The sequence below is a fragment of the Camarhynchus parvulus genome, chromosome 20 (genome assembly GCF_901933205.1).
Source record: "Camarhynchus parvulus chromosome 20, STF_HiC, whole genome shotgun sequence".
Classification (NCBI taxonomy): Eukaryota; Metazoa; Chordata; class Aves; order Passeriformes; family Thraupidae; genus Camarhynchus; species Camarhynchus parvulus.
This window is the reverse complement of record NC_044590.1, coordinates 5,728,765-5,745,704: the sequence shown is the minus strand read 5'-3', so window position 1 is coordinate 5,745,704 and position 16,940 is coordinate 5,728,765. Positions and strand designations below refer to the sequence as shown.

The following is a 16,940-nucleotide window of genomic DNA, read 5'->3' as shown; positions in this document are numbered from 1 at the left end:
TGAAATGAGTGAAATATTTGGCAGAAATCTCCGAGATGGTGCTTCAGCAGAGTTGCTGCTTCTCACCAGCTTGTCAGAATTGTGTCACCTTGAGCACAGAAAAGTCAATGGTGATGTTGCTCTGGCTCCTCCTGCCTTAGCCGAGCCCTGGCCCCACATCTGAGAGTCCTTGGAAGAACAAAAGTTTTATTTTGCTCTGTGTTCTGAGGCTTCACAGGCTATGGAGGAGCGAGCAGCAGATCTCTGCTGGGACAAGATCAATATCTCCTCCCTTGACTTTGCTGTAGCTCATTAACATCAAATGTCTTTTCCAAGGGGTGCTTTTTGGTCTATTTTCCACAAGGGCTTAATTGCCATTTTCCTGGTGTCTGTGGCTCGTTCTTAGCACAGCTGCTTTTGTGTCAGAACATTGGACACAAATATGTTGTTTATCAGGGAAGTGCACGTCCCAGATTTTCTCTCAAAGACGAGAATCATGGAAATCAGGAGCGCAGCTTTTCTGATCCCCTCTCCCCCATCATCCATCAGGTGCTGCTTGGGTGACTCCAGGTTTAGTAATTGAGATGTCAGATTCCCTGACACCTTTGGGCTGAAAGGATGATGGTGTGGAAGCAGTGACCTCAGCTGCCATCTGCCTGGGCCTAATGAAAATATACTGTGGGAATTGAGGCAGCAGCTTGTCTTCCTCATCTGCTCGAGGCGGGCACACGTCAGGACTTGCTGTGCCAGCTTCCTTTGCCATCTCTCAGCTCCTGGCCAGCCCTGCAGGCAGCTTCCCACCTGCTCCCCAGGCTCTCTCTGGCCAGCAAAATATCTGCTTTCTTCCCTCTTTCCTTTTTTTTTTTTACCTTCCATTTTTTTTAGTCCAATGCTCAAAACTCAAGAAAACCAGGATCCTCACCATGTTCTTTTGAACCAATGGAGCAAGCACACAGATGTGTGCCCAGCCCTGATGTTCAGGGGTGTGGGAGCACAGGCTGCCCCTGTTTCAGCCACGGAGCCATCCCAGTGCCCAGAGCTGGGGCGGGAGGGCTGGATGTGCTGTGCTCTGTCATTGTGCCACCCCTGTGACCTGGGACATCACTGACCTGAGTGAGAATGATACAGGACACGCTCTGTCCTTCCTCGGTGAGCACTTGGCCAGCTAGTCACCTGGGCTAAGAGGAAAGAGCAAGAATTGAACAGTACTGAGGATAGTTCAGTTCCATTTCTCCTGAGGTCCTAAAACCTTACAAAAAATTGGTTCAGGTGCTCAGATGAATACACAGCTACAACAAATATACAAAACCTGGGAAGATGCCTCCTGTGACACTTCTCAGGGGACCAGGGACCTGTCTTGTATCTGTGGTGACCTCACAACTGCCTTGGACCCATTAAAGCATTTGGTGCTGATTTATATTTTCTAAATGCTGTTCCCTGGGGATAGTTCATCTGTGAGCACCATTTCATCTGAACAGGAAGGTGAGATAGAGGACATTAAAGAAGGGGATGGAGCATTTTATTACCCACACACAACTTATAAAATATTGAGTGTAGCCTTGCGTGGCATGCTCTGAATGCTCTGGTCATCCATCATGGATAAACAGGCTCCCCACAATTAACACTTTGTCACTGTCTATCTTCAGCTCCACCTGAACATTGCCTCTGTAGTAACCAAAGCTCAAATCTCAGTACCAGCATGGTTGACCTACTTGGAGCTCAGGAGAAATCTTAAGTCCTGGCCTTACTCAGGTTTGTTCATATTTAGGAAGCTTGGATGTTATTGTAAAGTACTACAACAAGAGCATTGTCCTGCATGTTAAAAACTTCTTTGAGTTGAGAGTACACTGGGTTCTACTCCAAGGTCTCCAAGCAAAATTCTTCCCTACCTGAAGCTCAGCAGATACTGCTATGGTCCAGATACTTGGGAGAATGTAACTCTATGCTGTGAGACTTGGGAGCAACCTTTCCTTTTTTGAGAGATGCTGGATCATTGATGCTCCTTTAAGAACTCCCACTTTGATGGAAGCACCACATCTGAATGCTCCTTGAACCAGGATATATTCATGGGCACTTAAAAAAAAAAAACAAACAAAATTTTTCTCTTCCCTGAGAAGGGATTACTGAATGAAGCTGGCTAGAGGAAAATCTCCTCTTGAATCAAAGACCCACCTCAGCAGGACAAGAAAGAGCTGGCCTGGCCTGACTGTCTTGGACCTTCATTTAAGGTCATTAATTTCAGGAGACCTTGGAAGTGGCACAGACACAGATAAGTGGTTGCCAGCTCACAGGCTCACGGAGATAAGGACCAGGCCCATGGGCTGATGAACCTCGTGGAGAATGACCAAGACCTGAGTCCTGAGTGTTGGGCAGACTCCCAGAACCTCCCCAGAACCCAAAACACCTCAGAGGTTCTGGGCCAAGCACCTGCTGTTCAGCTGCAGCACAGAACACGTTGTGCAGCCAATCCCTGAGGATGGTGCAGGGAACATCAGATCTCTGGCCAGGTTTGAGGACTGTGCATTTAGATAACTTGCATGGATATCTGAACTACTGGTTGCTCAGCCAACACAAAGCCAGTTCCCAATTCCCCATGGCTGCTGGTAATCTGTTAGCAGATTCCATGTGGGAGATGGGGATGGCTCTGCCAGGCTGCTGGCACCCCTGGCTCTGGCACACAACACTCTTCTGTGATAGTATTGTGGGAAAGGCAACACACCTGCTTACATTGTGGATGTACAGAATTAGGGGAGAAATCTGATTATCCTAATTACTCAGAAATGCTAAATATGTGCAGAATACCGTTTGGCTAATTAGCCTGGGAGATTGCTGGCTGTTCAGCAGGGAGCAGAGCGGGTGCTGGGAGAAGTGTGATGGGAGCTCACAGGCTGTTTTGTGCCCTTTGCTGTCTGAGCATGTGGAGAAAAGTGAGCTTGGAGGCTTGGAGATGTGATTGCCAACCTTAAAACAACTTAAAAAGCTGGGAAAGTGCAATTTTTTTTTTCAGATGTCTGACACTTTTTAGGATTGTGGGTCTCCAAGTTTCCCATCTCTTTGTTTTAAGCAGACACATCCAGGGGAAGGATGAATTTCTCTTAGTGCAAGCAGCTGGTGAGAGCCCCCACACAGCACCTTCTCAGAGGGTTCTACTCCTTGTCCTGCCTTGTGCTGACACAGGCACAGCCTCAAATGCTCCTGAAGCCTGAGGAGACCATGATGTAATTGGTCCTCTGAATGGTGCTGCTTTGTTTGCATTTAATAGTCTCATCTGCACCACTGAGGGGTCTTGTGGCCCCAAATCTGGCCTGCTTTTCCCAGAGGCACAAAGCAAGTCAGGCAGAATGCTAAGCAAGATGGAGGGTGGTTCGTGCTTGGGTCCCAAGGTATTAATCCCCACCAGATCCAGAGAATGAGGCTGGCTCCTCCATCTGCATGCTGCACCTATCCACCAAGGAAACCCTGAGGCTGTTTGGGAGGGCTGCAGGGAGGCTGGGGCAGGTGATGTGCACAGCTTGGTGTGTCCTACAGCCTGCACAGCTCTGCAATCAGCCAGGGCCAAACCCAGATATTGTGGGTGTAATCAGTGCCCAAAATTCACCTCCATCTATCTCTCCTTGTAGCTGTGCTTTCCCATGTCTTTAAATAACCCTGCCTGGCTTTTACTCCTGACCTAGCAGAGATAAGTGTCCACCCCAAGCTTTTCTGGAAAGCTTTCCCTTCCTGCTCCGACAAGCATGGGGTCAGTCCTGTGGTCAGTCCAACACAGCATTAACTGGGCACTTCTCTGGGAGAAGCTGCAAAACATTTGGGCCTCCAGGGCTGCCACTGAGACAGCTTAAAGCTGAATTGTGTGACAGTGAGAAAGAATAGATAGGGTGATAGAAGAACTCTGCCATGGCTTCAGACAATAAAGACTGTGTCTCCCTTGTGATGAATAATGGCTCTTTGTTTTATTCCTTAGATGACAGGGCTGTTAGAACTGCTGAGAACTATCCCAGTGCTAAATACATGGGTGTGCAATAAAGGCTCTGCAATCCATGAACTGAGACTGAATGGACACTTGAGTGAATCATTTCGAGTACAATGAATTTCTGGAGCGGCTCACAGTGACAGAGGTGGCAGGGCAGTGTCCTGTAGGATGCTTTTCTTGCATGAGATGTAGCCCAGGTTTCATGGCTGCCAGTTTTTTTTCCTCATGAAGCCTCTCTTGGTCATGGAAAGTTCCTCACTCCCAGTTTTGGCCACTAATCTGTAAACAAAGGGCATTTCAGAGGGAGCTCCAGGGTTTGGTGCTGAGACACTGTCCAGATTTTCTGTCAGAAATCCCAGAATCCCAATCCTGGCACACCCAGTGGGGATGAAGCAAGAAACCCCAGGTTCAGCTACAGGCCAGGGCTGAGAGCTCATCAGAACCCATCAGAAATTGGGTTCTGCTGCAATGAGGAGGAAAATGCTGCATCTTCCTGCTGGGGGAAGAGGCAATGCGCAGGTGGTGTTGTCACTGTCAGGAGTCACCTCTGAGTCCTGCCAAATTAAACCTCCTTGAAATTACTTAATGTAGCAGCAAGGATTTGAATTTCCATAATGGGGATTAGCACTTTTCTGTTTTAGCTAATCCTTGCAGTCAGGCCCACGAGCAAGAAGATCAGAGGACTTGGGGGAAAATTTGGGAAGTTTAGAGTAGGAGCAAACCAAGGATGCCATTGTTCCAGGGATGAGGAATCATCTCACACCTCCAAGTGGAGGTGTCGATGAAGCTTTGGTGTCACAAATTAATAGAGGACAAGTCTTTGTCCCTTTCCATGGCTGAAGGAGACACAAGAGTCTGTGGGAGCCCCATGGGTGAGCTGCTGGTTGGGACTCAGCCCGCACAGGGTCACCAAACTCTTGCCCTGTGGAGACACAACCACAAAGATTTGCTGCAAGTGAACTTTGTTCTCCAGAGCTGCCAGAGTGGCATCTATTGACCAGCCTCTGTTTCCAAAAGGAGGGAAAAGTGGAGAAAGAGAAGGAAAAGAAAAATTCAGCTTTGCTGTTGAATAAATCATGAGCCATTGAGGAGCTGTGAGTCTGCAGCAGGGGAGGGGCAGGGGCAGCGCAGAAATAAGGGGACAAAAATGTCATGCGAAAAATGAAGCACAGGAGGGGCCTGGCCATTGTGTGACACTCCTGGAAACTTGGAGAGTTGGTTGGTGGGAGGCCAAAAGATGTGTACAATGAAAGAGAGACACTCGAGTGGACTGAAAATGCAAACAAATTGGGTGGCACAACGGAGGAGATAAATTATGCTCATAAAATAAACAATGGCTGAGTGACACTGGATAAACAGTTACATATAATAACACCACTGTTTGTCCCAACCACCCTAATTGGGAGGCTGGGCAGCATCTGATGAAAACTCTGCGTTGCACATTTTCCCCTTCTAATGAGGAAGATTTCCCTCCCCCCCTGGAAGCCTCCTCCCCCCAGTCCCATTTAGCAGCAAACTGAAAGGCCTGGTTTCATTCCACTTTCCCACAGCAAACTCTTCCTGGCAGGAACTGCATTAAGGAGGACAAGTAGAAAATGATAATAAATTGAGGACTTGCTCTTATTTCACCTTGTGACAAATCTATCCAGTGGGTGACTCAGGGATGGTGATAAGACCATGGACTGGGCTGCTGCTTTCCTTTTGGTGCTTGGTCATGTGGAAAATAACCCCATTCTAGCCCTCACTCAAAAGGGCTTTCCTTTAAAAATAATGCTTTTTAAAAGGCACTGAATCCCTATTTACCCTGTTGGAGAGCCAGCAGCTCGCCTCCATCAAAGTGAACGTCACGGCTCTCATTTCATCATCCCCTTGGGCTGAGGGGAAAAACAAAGGGCATGCAGCACCAGAAGTGAGGTGGTCAATGCTGTCAGTGCCAGTGGGAGAATTTGGTAAACCTTAGTGGGTTTTCAGCATGATTCTGTATTGCTGATGAATCCCTGATGAGAATCTTTGGTTTTGCTGAGCTCCTCTCAAGTCTAGCAGGAAACCCAGCGGTGCAGGGGACAGTGGGCATGAGAAAACCACAGTGACTTCCCCCACAGCCACTCTCATGCTGTGAATCCCAGAAAATCCACCCTGGAGCCCTGATTCCCAGCACTCAGACTATGTTTTGCAGCAGAGCTGTGCCCTCACCCTGCCATGACTGCCCAGAGCAGATTGCAGTTCCCAAACTGCTCCATCACCCATGAAAGAGGGAGGCACATTTTCAGCCTCAAATCGTGCCTCAACTTTTTGCCAGCTCCCTCTTTAGCTATTTACTTGTTTAATCTGTTTGAGCACTTTGTGTGTCTCTGTTTCCTTGCTTTTATTAGGGGAAAACCGAGCTGGGGTTCTGCTCTGCAGCCTGCACTGCTCGTGGGGAGGTGCAGCTGAGGAGGAAGCTCAGGAGGTGCCCAGCCTTCCTCACCTCTGAGGGACCACGCTGAGGGTGCTGGTGACAGCTCAGAACTCATCTTTGATCACATAAAATTGGCTCTGCCTCCTGAAATGGCTGGAAAAGTGGAATATCCCTAGTTGGCATTCCTTGAAGGAGGCAAGGAAAAGCCAGGGTTTTTACCTGTAATTGCTAAGGTAACGAATCAATTGCTTAAGTAGGACTGATTTTCTTCCAGAGAAGCAATCAGATGATGAGAATCAATAGTGATTGATTCATTTTCTATCCACTTCTTAGAGGGAAGTTCTTTGTGGGGATTGTGGTTATTGGAAAATTCCTGCAATACCCTGAAAGCCTCTGACAGTCCCTGTTTTGAACAAAATCGTTGTTTTCCTGTTTGTTCCAATTTAAAACTCTTCCTGTCAGAAGCATTTTACTGGAACCAGAAGTTGAAATGCTAAATGTTTTTCTTGTCCAAAATACTATTTTCTTCCCAGTTCTTTTTGTATTTCATGCTCTGATGACAGGCCTGGAAATTTGCTGGTACATTCATTAGGGGAGAGTTGGTCAGTATTTCTTCACTGATATCTACTTTTCAGCTGAAAAAATGGCTACATGTTTTTTCAACTATAATTTTTTATTTTGTCATTTTTTAAACTGATATAAACACATTTTTGTGTTTTGGTTGAGGTTTTTTTTTTGGGCAAAGCACAAACATCAGTGTTACTGGTGATGATTAAAACCCAGCTGTCACAGTATGGGTCACTTTATATGATGATAGTGTGGATGAAATGCAAACAAACCACTTGGCATGTCTGCTGCCCAACTCCTAAAATACCTCCAGCTTCTCATCTGGGGGATGCAGGCATGGGAGCAGGGGGGGTTCACCTCTCTGTGCTGAGAATGTGACAGTGAAGGGAAAGGTGAGGGGTTAGGATTGGTACTGCTGTCTTTATGGGAAGTTCCCAACTTAAAATGCCACCTCTTTTTGTCACCACAGGCAGGTAGGTGTCCAAAAAACCACAATGGCAGTGAAGATGCTCTTAGTGCTGAGGCACAGTTACTGGTGTGGAATGTTACAGAACCTTTTTACAAGTCTTCAGCAATCCTCTGTGTAAAATGAGGTTGTTATTCCTAATTTCACTGCATAGATGGGAAGACAGGGTTCCCAGCTGCGCTGGAGGGCTTTGGTGGAAGGAGCAGCAGCAGGAGCTGCTGCCCGTGGCATTACAGGGGGCAAAAAGCATCATATGGAGCTGCTGGTAGGTGGAAGGGGAAAGCTGCAAAATAATGGGAATTGCATCCCTTTGGCTTCATGTTGTCTCTTCCAGCACCCCCAAATTGACAGCTAGGTGCTAAGAGCACTTCTCTGTGTCATGGTGAGGTGAGAAAGCCTTGCTCTATGAAGAAAGGCTCCATTTGTACAGTAATTGCCATGGAAGTCTCTGGGTGACTGTGCTGTGTCCCCTCCTGCTTCAGGCTGATTAGGACGAGCTTTCCTTCGAGGAGCAAAGCTGCAGCAAGACGGTGGCAGGTCCCAATTTCCTAGATTATTAATAATAACAATATCATTTTCTCTCTCTCCCCTATTTCTCACCCACCCTGCGCTTCCCTTTTAATGAATTCTCCTCTCTTGCTGTAGACTCTGCAGTGACACCAGCCTGATTTGTAATGTAAATAGGCAGCCCAGTGTAAAGGCGACCTGCGAGAGCACCGCAGGGCTCTAATTATAATTTTCATTAAATTCCTTCTGTTTACGAATATCCAGGCAATCTGGCATTGCAGCAGAAGCAAGAGGAAATTAAAGCAAAGCTACCACTTAGCTCCAGTGTCAGGGAGCAGGGCCCAGCTGTCGAGCAGAAACTGAAGCAAGGCTCCTCCAGAGAAAGTTTTGAGGAGTTATTTCAGCTTTGGCATCTTTCCTCTCCCGAGCTTTTACCCCAGTTGCAGGGTTTGCGTGTTTTTCCTCCAGAAGATCTGGCTGGTGCAAGTGTTTTACACGTGATCCATTTTGTGACCTAATTAAGGGGATCAGCTGCTGGAGCTCCCAGTGCCGTGTGCAGGAAGGAGCTGGGGGAGCTGAGCTGGCCGGAGCAGGGTGGGAGCTGGGGGTGCAGGGAGGGGACAGAGCACGGACCTGGGGCTCACAAGGGTTCCTACAAAAGTGATCCTCTGTTCCTACAGAAGTGATCCAGCAGCACAGGGACCATTTAACCCATGTGCTGGGAGTATCCTGAGGGCTGCTGTGACACAGACCTGTGCAGAGAGTGGGGCTTTGCTGGCTGTGCTACATGGCCACCAAAACACTCTAACTCTCTTCTTCTGCTGGATGAGAAAAAAGGGCTTGAGGTGGCTTTCTACAGGTGTTTTGCCTTCTGCAGGTGTTTTGCCTTTTTGTCACTCAGGCCACAGCTGACCCTTCCTGAAGAGGAGGTGCTGCAGGTGCCAGCCATGAATTAGACTGGCAGGGGACAGCAGTGAACATTTCTGTTCATAAAGCCAAAAGCAAGGGGTGGTCTCAGTGTCATTTGGTCACAGTGAGTCTTTAGGCTGTGTGTGGACAGGACAGAGGGAAAACTGAGCTTGGATTTTTGAGCCTGAAGGAAGAGTTACTGCTCCCCTGGGGAAGCTGCCAGTGGTGTATTTCCAGCCACAATTCAGCTTTGGGGTAAACAGCAGTGAAATAAAATTGCAGTTTGCAGTAAGTGCCTATAAAATAACAGAGACAGATTTTTTCTAAACTGGGTGAGTCCAGCTGGTGTCTCATGGGCTTTATACACACTGAGAGTTTTGGTCAGATCCCTGCATAATTGAAAGTCTTTCTAGGACACTTGAGAGTTCATGGGATCTCTGAGCTCTTTGCACTCTGCTGCTCCCACACCCAGGAGACTCCAGAGGGCTGCATCAAGAGAACACAGGGCTGGGCAGTGCTGGCCCAAGCAGTGCTTCAGGGCAGCCTTGTGCCTTCTGTGCCAGCCCTGTCGATGATTTCCCTTCCCTGTAAGCTGAGCAGGTGATGCCTAGGATAGCAGGTCAAAAGGATATAGGTTATGTTCCCTAAACACAACAAGCCCTTGGCTGATTTTCAAGTATTTTCACTTTTTTCCCTGCATCCCTTTCGTGGGAACAAGCCCAAACTTCAGATAGCCTTCATGGCTCAGCAGAGGCAGGGATCACACAATATAAAGCCCTGTTGGTAGGAAATAAATCTCTCTATTAGAAAATTAAATTCCTGCTGATCTCCAGCACTGCTCTGCCTCACAGCCTTTGGAGTGTTTAGATGGGTTCATAACTGCTAGCAGATCTCCAGAGGGAAATGGCTGCTGAGTTAATGGCACACATTTAATATGTATTATTTCATGCAACAGGGGAATTTGTGCTCCTGGTGGGAGAGGTTTCCCCCAGAGCTGAAGCTGTCAGCCACGCCAGGATGCTGTTCAGGGGAGCAGCTGGGATGTTTGCCCAGGATCAGCAGCATGAGGTGGGATAAGATAGCTCAGCAAGTTTTCAACAGGTGAGGGAAAGCCAGGCTCAGGTGTGGAGCCTGAGCCTCTGGGTGATAAAAAATATCAGGCACTTGTTGAAGAAACTCCCTGGGTTTATGTCAGTTGCAAATGCAGTCACATCCCTCCACCCCAGTGCCTCCTCTCTCTGTCCCAAAGCTGGAGACTCAAAGCTGAGCCATGAAACTGAGGGAGGAGAAGAACACTGGGGGGCTTAGGGAAGAACATTGTGGGCACAACAGATTAATTTAATCATGTTTGGGCAACTCAGGTTGGAGTGTTGATGTAGGTTGCAAATAAAACAAGTTTGTCATTCCTGTCAGAGTGCTTTTCTGCCTGGATCACAAAGGCACCTGGTTATGGATTTAGCCTGATTGCTGCTCTCAGCAATCAGCAATCACTGCAGAGCTGAGGTGCCCCCAGGAGACACAGGCAGGAGCACAGGGAGCAGCAGCTCCCATACCCAGTGCTGCCTGCACCCCTGGGATCCATAAACCCAAACAGGCCAGAGGCTGTGAGGGGTACAGAGCACAAGCCTCATCAGACATGTGACTGACCCTGATTTGGGAGAAGTTCAGGCAATCCAGAGCAAAAATTTTCCCAAAGCATTCTTCCTAGGAAGCAGTCTTTTCCCCAGGAGCTGGATTGTGAGCACCATTCAGAACCTCAGTTAATTCACTGTCTTGCTGACCACCCTGATGAGAAGGTTGTGGATCAGGAGAGAGCACCTGTGGATGTGCCATGGGCTGTGGTCCCTTGCTAGAAAAAGTACTGCCAGCTCCTGGTGTTCTGCCAGTTCTGTGGCACAATCCAACACTTGGAGTAAAAAGGCTTAAGAGGTTTGCTTGGATGTGTGCCTCAAATTGTTCCAGGGAAGGTTTAGAGCGGATATGAGGAACAATTTCTTCACCCAAAGGGTTGTGAAGCATTGGAACAAGCTGCCCAGGGCAATGTTGGAGTCGCTGTTTGTGGGGGGATTTAAAAGATGTTCAAATGTGGCACTTGGGGAGGTGGGTTAGTGGTGGGCTTGGCACTGCTGAGGAACAGTTGGACTCAATGATCTCAGAGGGCTTTTCCGGCCTAAAGGATCCTGTGATTCTGTGAATTGCTGTGCCTGGCCCATGTCTTCAGCTGAGCAGAGCTGGTGGTTCTGAGATGCACTCGGGAAACCTCAGCTCCAGACACAAACAGCCTTCTGCACTGCTCAGTGCCAGTCTCATCCCTTCTGTTCAGCAGGATTGTGCCTTCCCTGGAATGCTAAGCAGCGTTTGGGCATGTGGGACTGAGCAATGACATATCTTTGCAGCTCGGATGTTTCTGGGAGGCTTTGGCAGCAGAAAGCTCAGGGCTCAAGGTCGCAGCAGTGGCACTGCTGAGTGTCCCTGCTCACACACAGAATGATGCTGGGAGGGGAGAGCTCAGAGGTGCCAGCCCAGGGGGAATGAGCAGGAGAGGGCTCAGCACTGGCATGGTTAACAGCAGCATGCTCCAGCCTTCAGCAGAGAAATTGTAATGAACACAGGGAGGGTTTTACACCTGCCTGGGCTCTGCACGGGATGGTTCTGGGCTGGGGGAAGTCCTGATCCTTGGATGTGGCACAAAAAGTTGTGTTTGCTGGAGAGCTGCAGGGAGTGACCTGGTGTGGGACCATGATGGGCACTGCCCCTGCTGCCCCATGGGGCCCTCTGGCAGGGCCAGCACAATGACCAGTTTTCCTTTGAAATATAAATATAAATATAATATAAATATAAATATAAATATAAATATAAATATAAATATAAATATAAATATAAATATAAATATAAATATAAATATGAATGTGAATGTGAATATGAATATGATATATATACATATACATATACATATACATATACATATACATATACATATAAATAATATAAATAATATAAATAAAAATTACTTCAAGGTATCAGCCCTGCTGCTGGAGGCCTCTCTAATGTCTGTGTGAACAGAAGAGGTTTCAGCAGCTTCTGGGGAGAAAACAGAGCAGAGGAGCAGAGAATGGGGCGCATTGTACACAGTGGCCAGAGTGACCAAGGCTGCCTGAGAGACCAAGTGACAAACAGAGACCTCCTGTGCAATTAGTCTCTTGACCTCTGGGGTGGGGAGAGGGATGCTGGGAAAGGAGCTGTGGATCACAAGGCCCCAAGGAAGGTTTCCTTGACAACACTTACTGAGAAAAATGAGATTTCATGAATGCAGCGGGTGTGAGCACGTGAGAGGCTGACTTTGGGAGAGACAAGGACGTGGCACCTCACAGAACCAGCCCCTCCATTTGGGGATGGGAAATAATGGCTCACTGAGCTGCTTTTCCAGATAAACTTAATTAAAACAGCTATTGCAACCATTCGTATTTATTTAGAAGTGCAGCCACTGTGGTAAAAGCAGACATTGTTTAATTGTTTTTCTGCTCACGGAATCTTCTCTACCTTGAATAAGCACTGGCACAGAAGGGATTTTTTTTTTGCTCACTTCTGATAGTTTCAGCACACAACAGCTTGGGTTTAGGATTCTTTAGTTCTAGCACTGTCCCAGCATTTACAAAGTCAAAGGAATTATACAAAAAGTGTGTAGAATTAAACATTATATCATAATAATACCAATATATTAATAATGATAAACTGCAGACAGGTCTTTAGTATTGCCAAACTTAAAAGATGTGGAAGAACCAAAAAATATATTTGTGTTCAAAACCTAAATAGATATATTTTTCAAATTATACAGTCTGAGACTTTTTAATTTCTTCCTGCTGTTTCAGGTGGCAGGATGTAAATTTCCATCATAGCACTGAGACTTTGCCCTGAGCTCGAGCCATCACATCCCATGGCCAAAACACCTCAGGAGACCAGTGCAGGTTTTTCCTCAAGAAAAGGCCTTTTCCAGTGAAAGGTCTGATGGTGTTTTCACAGCAGACAAAGAAAGAGCATCTTAAAAAGTGAATCCGCTTGGCAGGAAATCAAACTCTGGATCAGGGCACTGGGATCAGCCAGGAGCCAGAGCAGCATCCCAGCAGGGCAGGGGGGACCCAGGGCTGCAGCTGCGGCTCTGCTGGGCTCAGGCTGAGAGAAAGGACAGACAGGGGGTTAAGTGGAAATTCAGTCCCAGCTGAATCTGGAGGAGGAGCAAGGGCTGGAGCTGCAGTGTCCTCGCAGCACTGAGAGGCAAGGAGTAGCAAAGGAGTTCTCAGGTTGTTTTCTTATAGGTCAAGTGGAAAATTGCCTGGGTTTCTGGGTAAAACATTTTTTCTTCTCTTTTTTGTTGTTTTATTGTTTCGTTGGTTTTTTTGGTTTTGTTTTTTTTTTTTTTGCAGCAGCAGCAGCAGTAGGATCAGCCTTTCCTGTTTGTTCCCTTTATTGCCCTTTTGCGTATTTATTTCTAACATTTGATTTTGAAGCTTAACTTGGGAAGGTTAAAAGCAGGTTTGCTTACAGAAACAGATACAAATGGATGTGTGGCTGGACCTGTTGTGGGATTTTCTGAGCACCTTTCCTGTGTCTGTATGAGTCACATCAATGTGTCTTGAGACTGATATATTATTTTTTTTGTGTCCCAATTGATTTCAGAAATGCAGTGAAAGACACAGATACAAACCAAATAAGATTAAAGGCTTAATAAATTAAGAAGAGCAAATCTAGCTGATAACATGGCTTTGATAGTAGGCTATAAAGGACAGGGAGTTAAGGAATTACAGGTACCTGAGTGTTCAGCAGCATCCCTTCCTCCTCAGCACTATGGGGCACAGGGGAGCAGGTTGGTCTCCACAGCTTATCAGCAGGAGAGGAGCAACAGAAGACAAAGTTGAGGAGATAGAAAAGATTTGAGGGACTGGAATTCAAACAAGCACCCCCAGGCCATGCTGGACCAGCTCAGAGTGTCCTGCTGGCAGTGACACCTGCCAGTGACACACTGCCAGAGCCATTGGAAAGGTTTGAACCCCTAAAAAGAAACTGCTCCATGTTTTGTGATGTTTTCTAGGACTTTTTTGCTATTTTGCCATGGGCACCCCTCCAGCTCAGGTACAGCTTTCCCCTCTGGAGCAGTTTTATGTTGTGATGCCCCTGAGCATGTCCAGAGCTCTCTGTGCTCCCTGTGTGTGGGCTGTGGGATGGGCTCCATGAGCTGCAGAACATCCCTGTGCCTTTCAGCAATTCCCCAGCTGTATGAATGAATGATGGCCCAAGAGAGAGCTTTGGCTTGTGTTGTTTGCCTGGCTAACAATTGCTTCGCGTGGTTATTTGCTACTCCAGTTTCACTCAGATCAGCAGAAATGGGGTTTATTTCAGGAGAGAAAATTCTGCCACAACTCTTCTGATTTTAGTGCTGCAATAAATCATTTAATTTAAAGAATGAAAGGTAAAAGTATACTATGGGTTAGAGAAGCAAAAGGGGCAGAAGGAATCCTGGTTTTAATAAGAACAGTCATAAAGAAGAAAAATTTGTCCTCCCTGATGGAAAGGTCCTGTCAGCTTTGAGTGGGCTGAAACCTGTGCCACAGTCTGTGACATTTCTCTTTACAACCAGTGTCTCTGGAATATAATAGGCTCTCTCACTAGGACCCTGTGAATCATTGCAGGAACACCACAGCGAGGATATTGCTGTGCACATACCTGGCAGCACGAGAGAAGGATGGCAATTCCCTGCTCAGCAAGAGGCACCCAGGGAGGCTCAGTACAAGGGCACAGATAGATCAGGGCAAACCCTGACCCTGCCATCTCTGAGCAGGGCTGGAGGGACCAGGGCTGAAGGACACGGTGACATTCTTCACATGCCAGCCCCAAATCAGGGGCAGCTTAGCCCCAGCATCAGCCCTGTGTGCCTGCAAATCTCAGCAGCATTTTGGGGGTAAGCTGTGCACACAGACCTGCAGTGTAGTGAGTGAAATGGCTGTTGATCAATTTGTTTTCAGCAAATACTTCCTTCATTATGGTAAGTTCCTGAGGAAGCAGGGGGAAGCCCAGGATAACTTCAGGCTGCATTTCCAATGGCTGGATTGCAGCACAGACTCACTCCCTGCCTGTCACTAACACAGTGTTGGGGTTTCATCAGTAGCATTTGCTTGTCACCAACATGTTTTACAGAAAATCAGAATTTTTTTTTTTATAGATGAGGAAACAGCTTGTGTGAGCTCGCACATCCCACATCCCCTCTCCTTCCCTGAGCCAGCAGATGGGCACAGCCCATCTCTGGAGCAGCTGAGTCTTGCCTGCAGCTCCCAGGTACACAAAACCAGTTTAATAACGCTGGGAAGGTGGCACAAGAAAGTAAATCAGGATGGAAAAAACCTGGAGACAAGGCAGGTGAGGGAGAAGGAAGTATGGTGTGAAGAAAATATTCAGGGTTATGGGGAAAAATCCAGAGACTTCTCAAGGAGCTGTGCCCAAATCTGAAGCTGTGTAAATGGGCAGGTCCATCTCCAGGGTGGTCATTTATCTGTCACTTACAGCCCAATCTCTTCCTGGTGCAAACAAACCAGGAACCATGACCAGGCTGTGGCAGGATGAATTCATACAGCCCTAACGACAAATACTCGTGGAGTAGAATGGAGAAGAAAACTCCTGCAGACATGGCTTGCCCTGATTCTGGAGTGGGGAGCTCGTGGCAGGAGGCTGGGTAGGAGGATCTGTGCTCATGCTGATTTTCAGAGCCTGCAGCAGGAGGGGAGGCAGGGCAGGTTCAGTGAGCACCCATTGTGTCCCCGGGCCGGGTGAGGCTCTCCCACTCCTCCTGCAGCACACAAAGCCAATTAAATGCCTGATTGGATGAAGCAGGCACAGTCGAGGGGCCCATTGCCAGCCAGTCAGGATCCCAAACGTCCCAGTGTCGTTAAGGTATGTGTGTTAATCCCTCCTTAAGTGTTTACCCTATGGCAGGTGTGGCAAACCTGTTGTGCTAGGGGGGCAGCACTCACCCCACAGCATCTTCCAGGTGCTTCAGAGGGATCAGAGGGTGTTGCTTCTCAGGGAAGATTATTTGGCAGAAGTGAGAGATTTGGTGACTGCCTCCATTCCTTCCCCACTCTCTGTCCTTCTTTATTTGGGAATAAGATATTGTAGAGGGAAAGCTGCCTACCCCCTCCCTGACTGATTGCCCTTAACCACAGATTCCTTTGAAATACAGATTTTTATTGAACTTTCAAAGTAGTGTTGGGAATTGCAATACCTCCCTAGCCCAAGAGAGGTGTGAAGGCAATTTCCCCACTGAGCCAGGAAGAAGGAGGAATAATGGCCATTTAATAGATGTGGTTTCTCTCATCCTGGGGCTTGAGAGGAACCTGCAGCCACTCACATCCTGAAATGCTTTAAGCCATCACAGAAGCACTGCTGCTTAGATCCCAGCCAGGAAAAGGTGTCACAGAGCTGATTACACACAGCAGACCAGGATTACTCATGGTTAATGCCTGATTAGGAGTTAAATTAATATTGACTGTCGATAGTAAATTGTAATTATTTATTTAGCCAAAAATAAATATGAAATGTCATAATGCAATCCCAGTGGCCTGCTGTGATAATTAAACATATTTTCAAATCTTGTACTGACAGGGGAGACACAGGTCCATGGAGGGGCTTGCACTGTGTCAATAAAGCCAAAAAAAGAGAAAATCTCTCCATGCAAAGCTAGGCACAGCAGAAAAACCTGCATTAGCAGTTTTCCCCCCTAGACTCACTATAATTCTCTTATAGATATGTCATTTAAGGGCTGTGGGCATGCAAAGGCCAGCAAGCAATTGCATTGTGCTCTTTCAGCTGCACAGAGGCTCAGGGCCAGGGGACCAGATGCTGTCTGATACACAGATGATGGCTACAGGTAAAAAACACATCTTTATGCAGATATGGTTTGGAAATCAGCCCCAGCACTCCAACAGTAATGGAGTTTTATGTGTAGAGCACAGTACTAGCCTTGAACCATGTTATTAGTGCTGGAGAGGAGCACAGCCTGTCCTGGAAAACTGATGTGTTGGCAGAATTTCCTTACTGGTGGCAGCATTTTCTGAGGGGCGAAGGTGGAGGAGAGAGTTTCCTCCTCTCCCTCACTT

General features: G+C 47.3%; 1 protein-coding gene across 2 annotated transcripts in view; it reads left to right on the top strand.

The window, feature by feature from the left end:
• NKAIN4 (sodium/potassium transporting ATPase interacting 4) overlaps positions 1–16,940 on the top strand; it is a 50,792-nt gene that overhangs the window by 7,006 nt on the left and 26,846 nt on the right. The window lies entirely within an intron of this gene.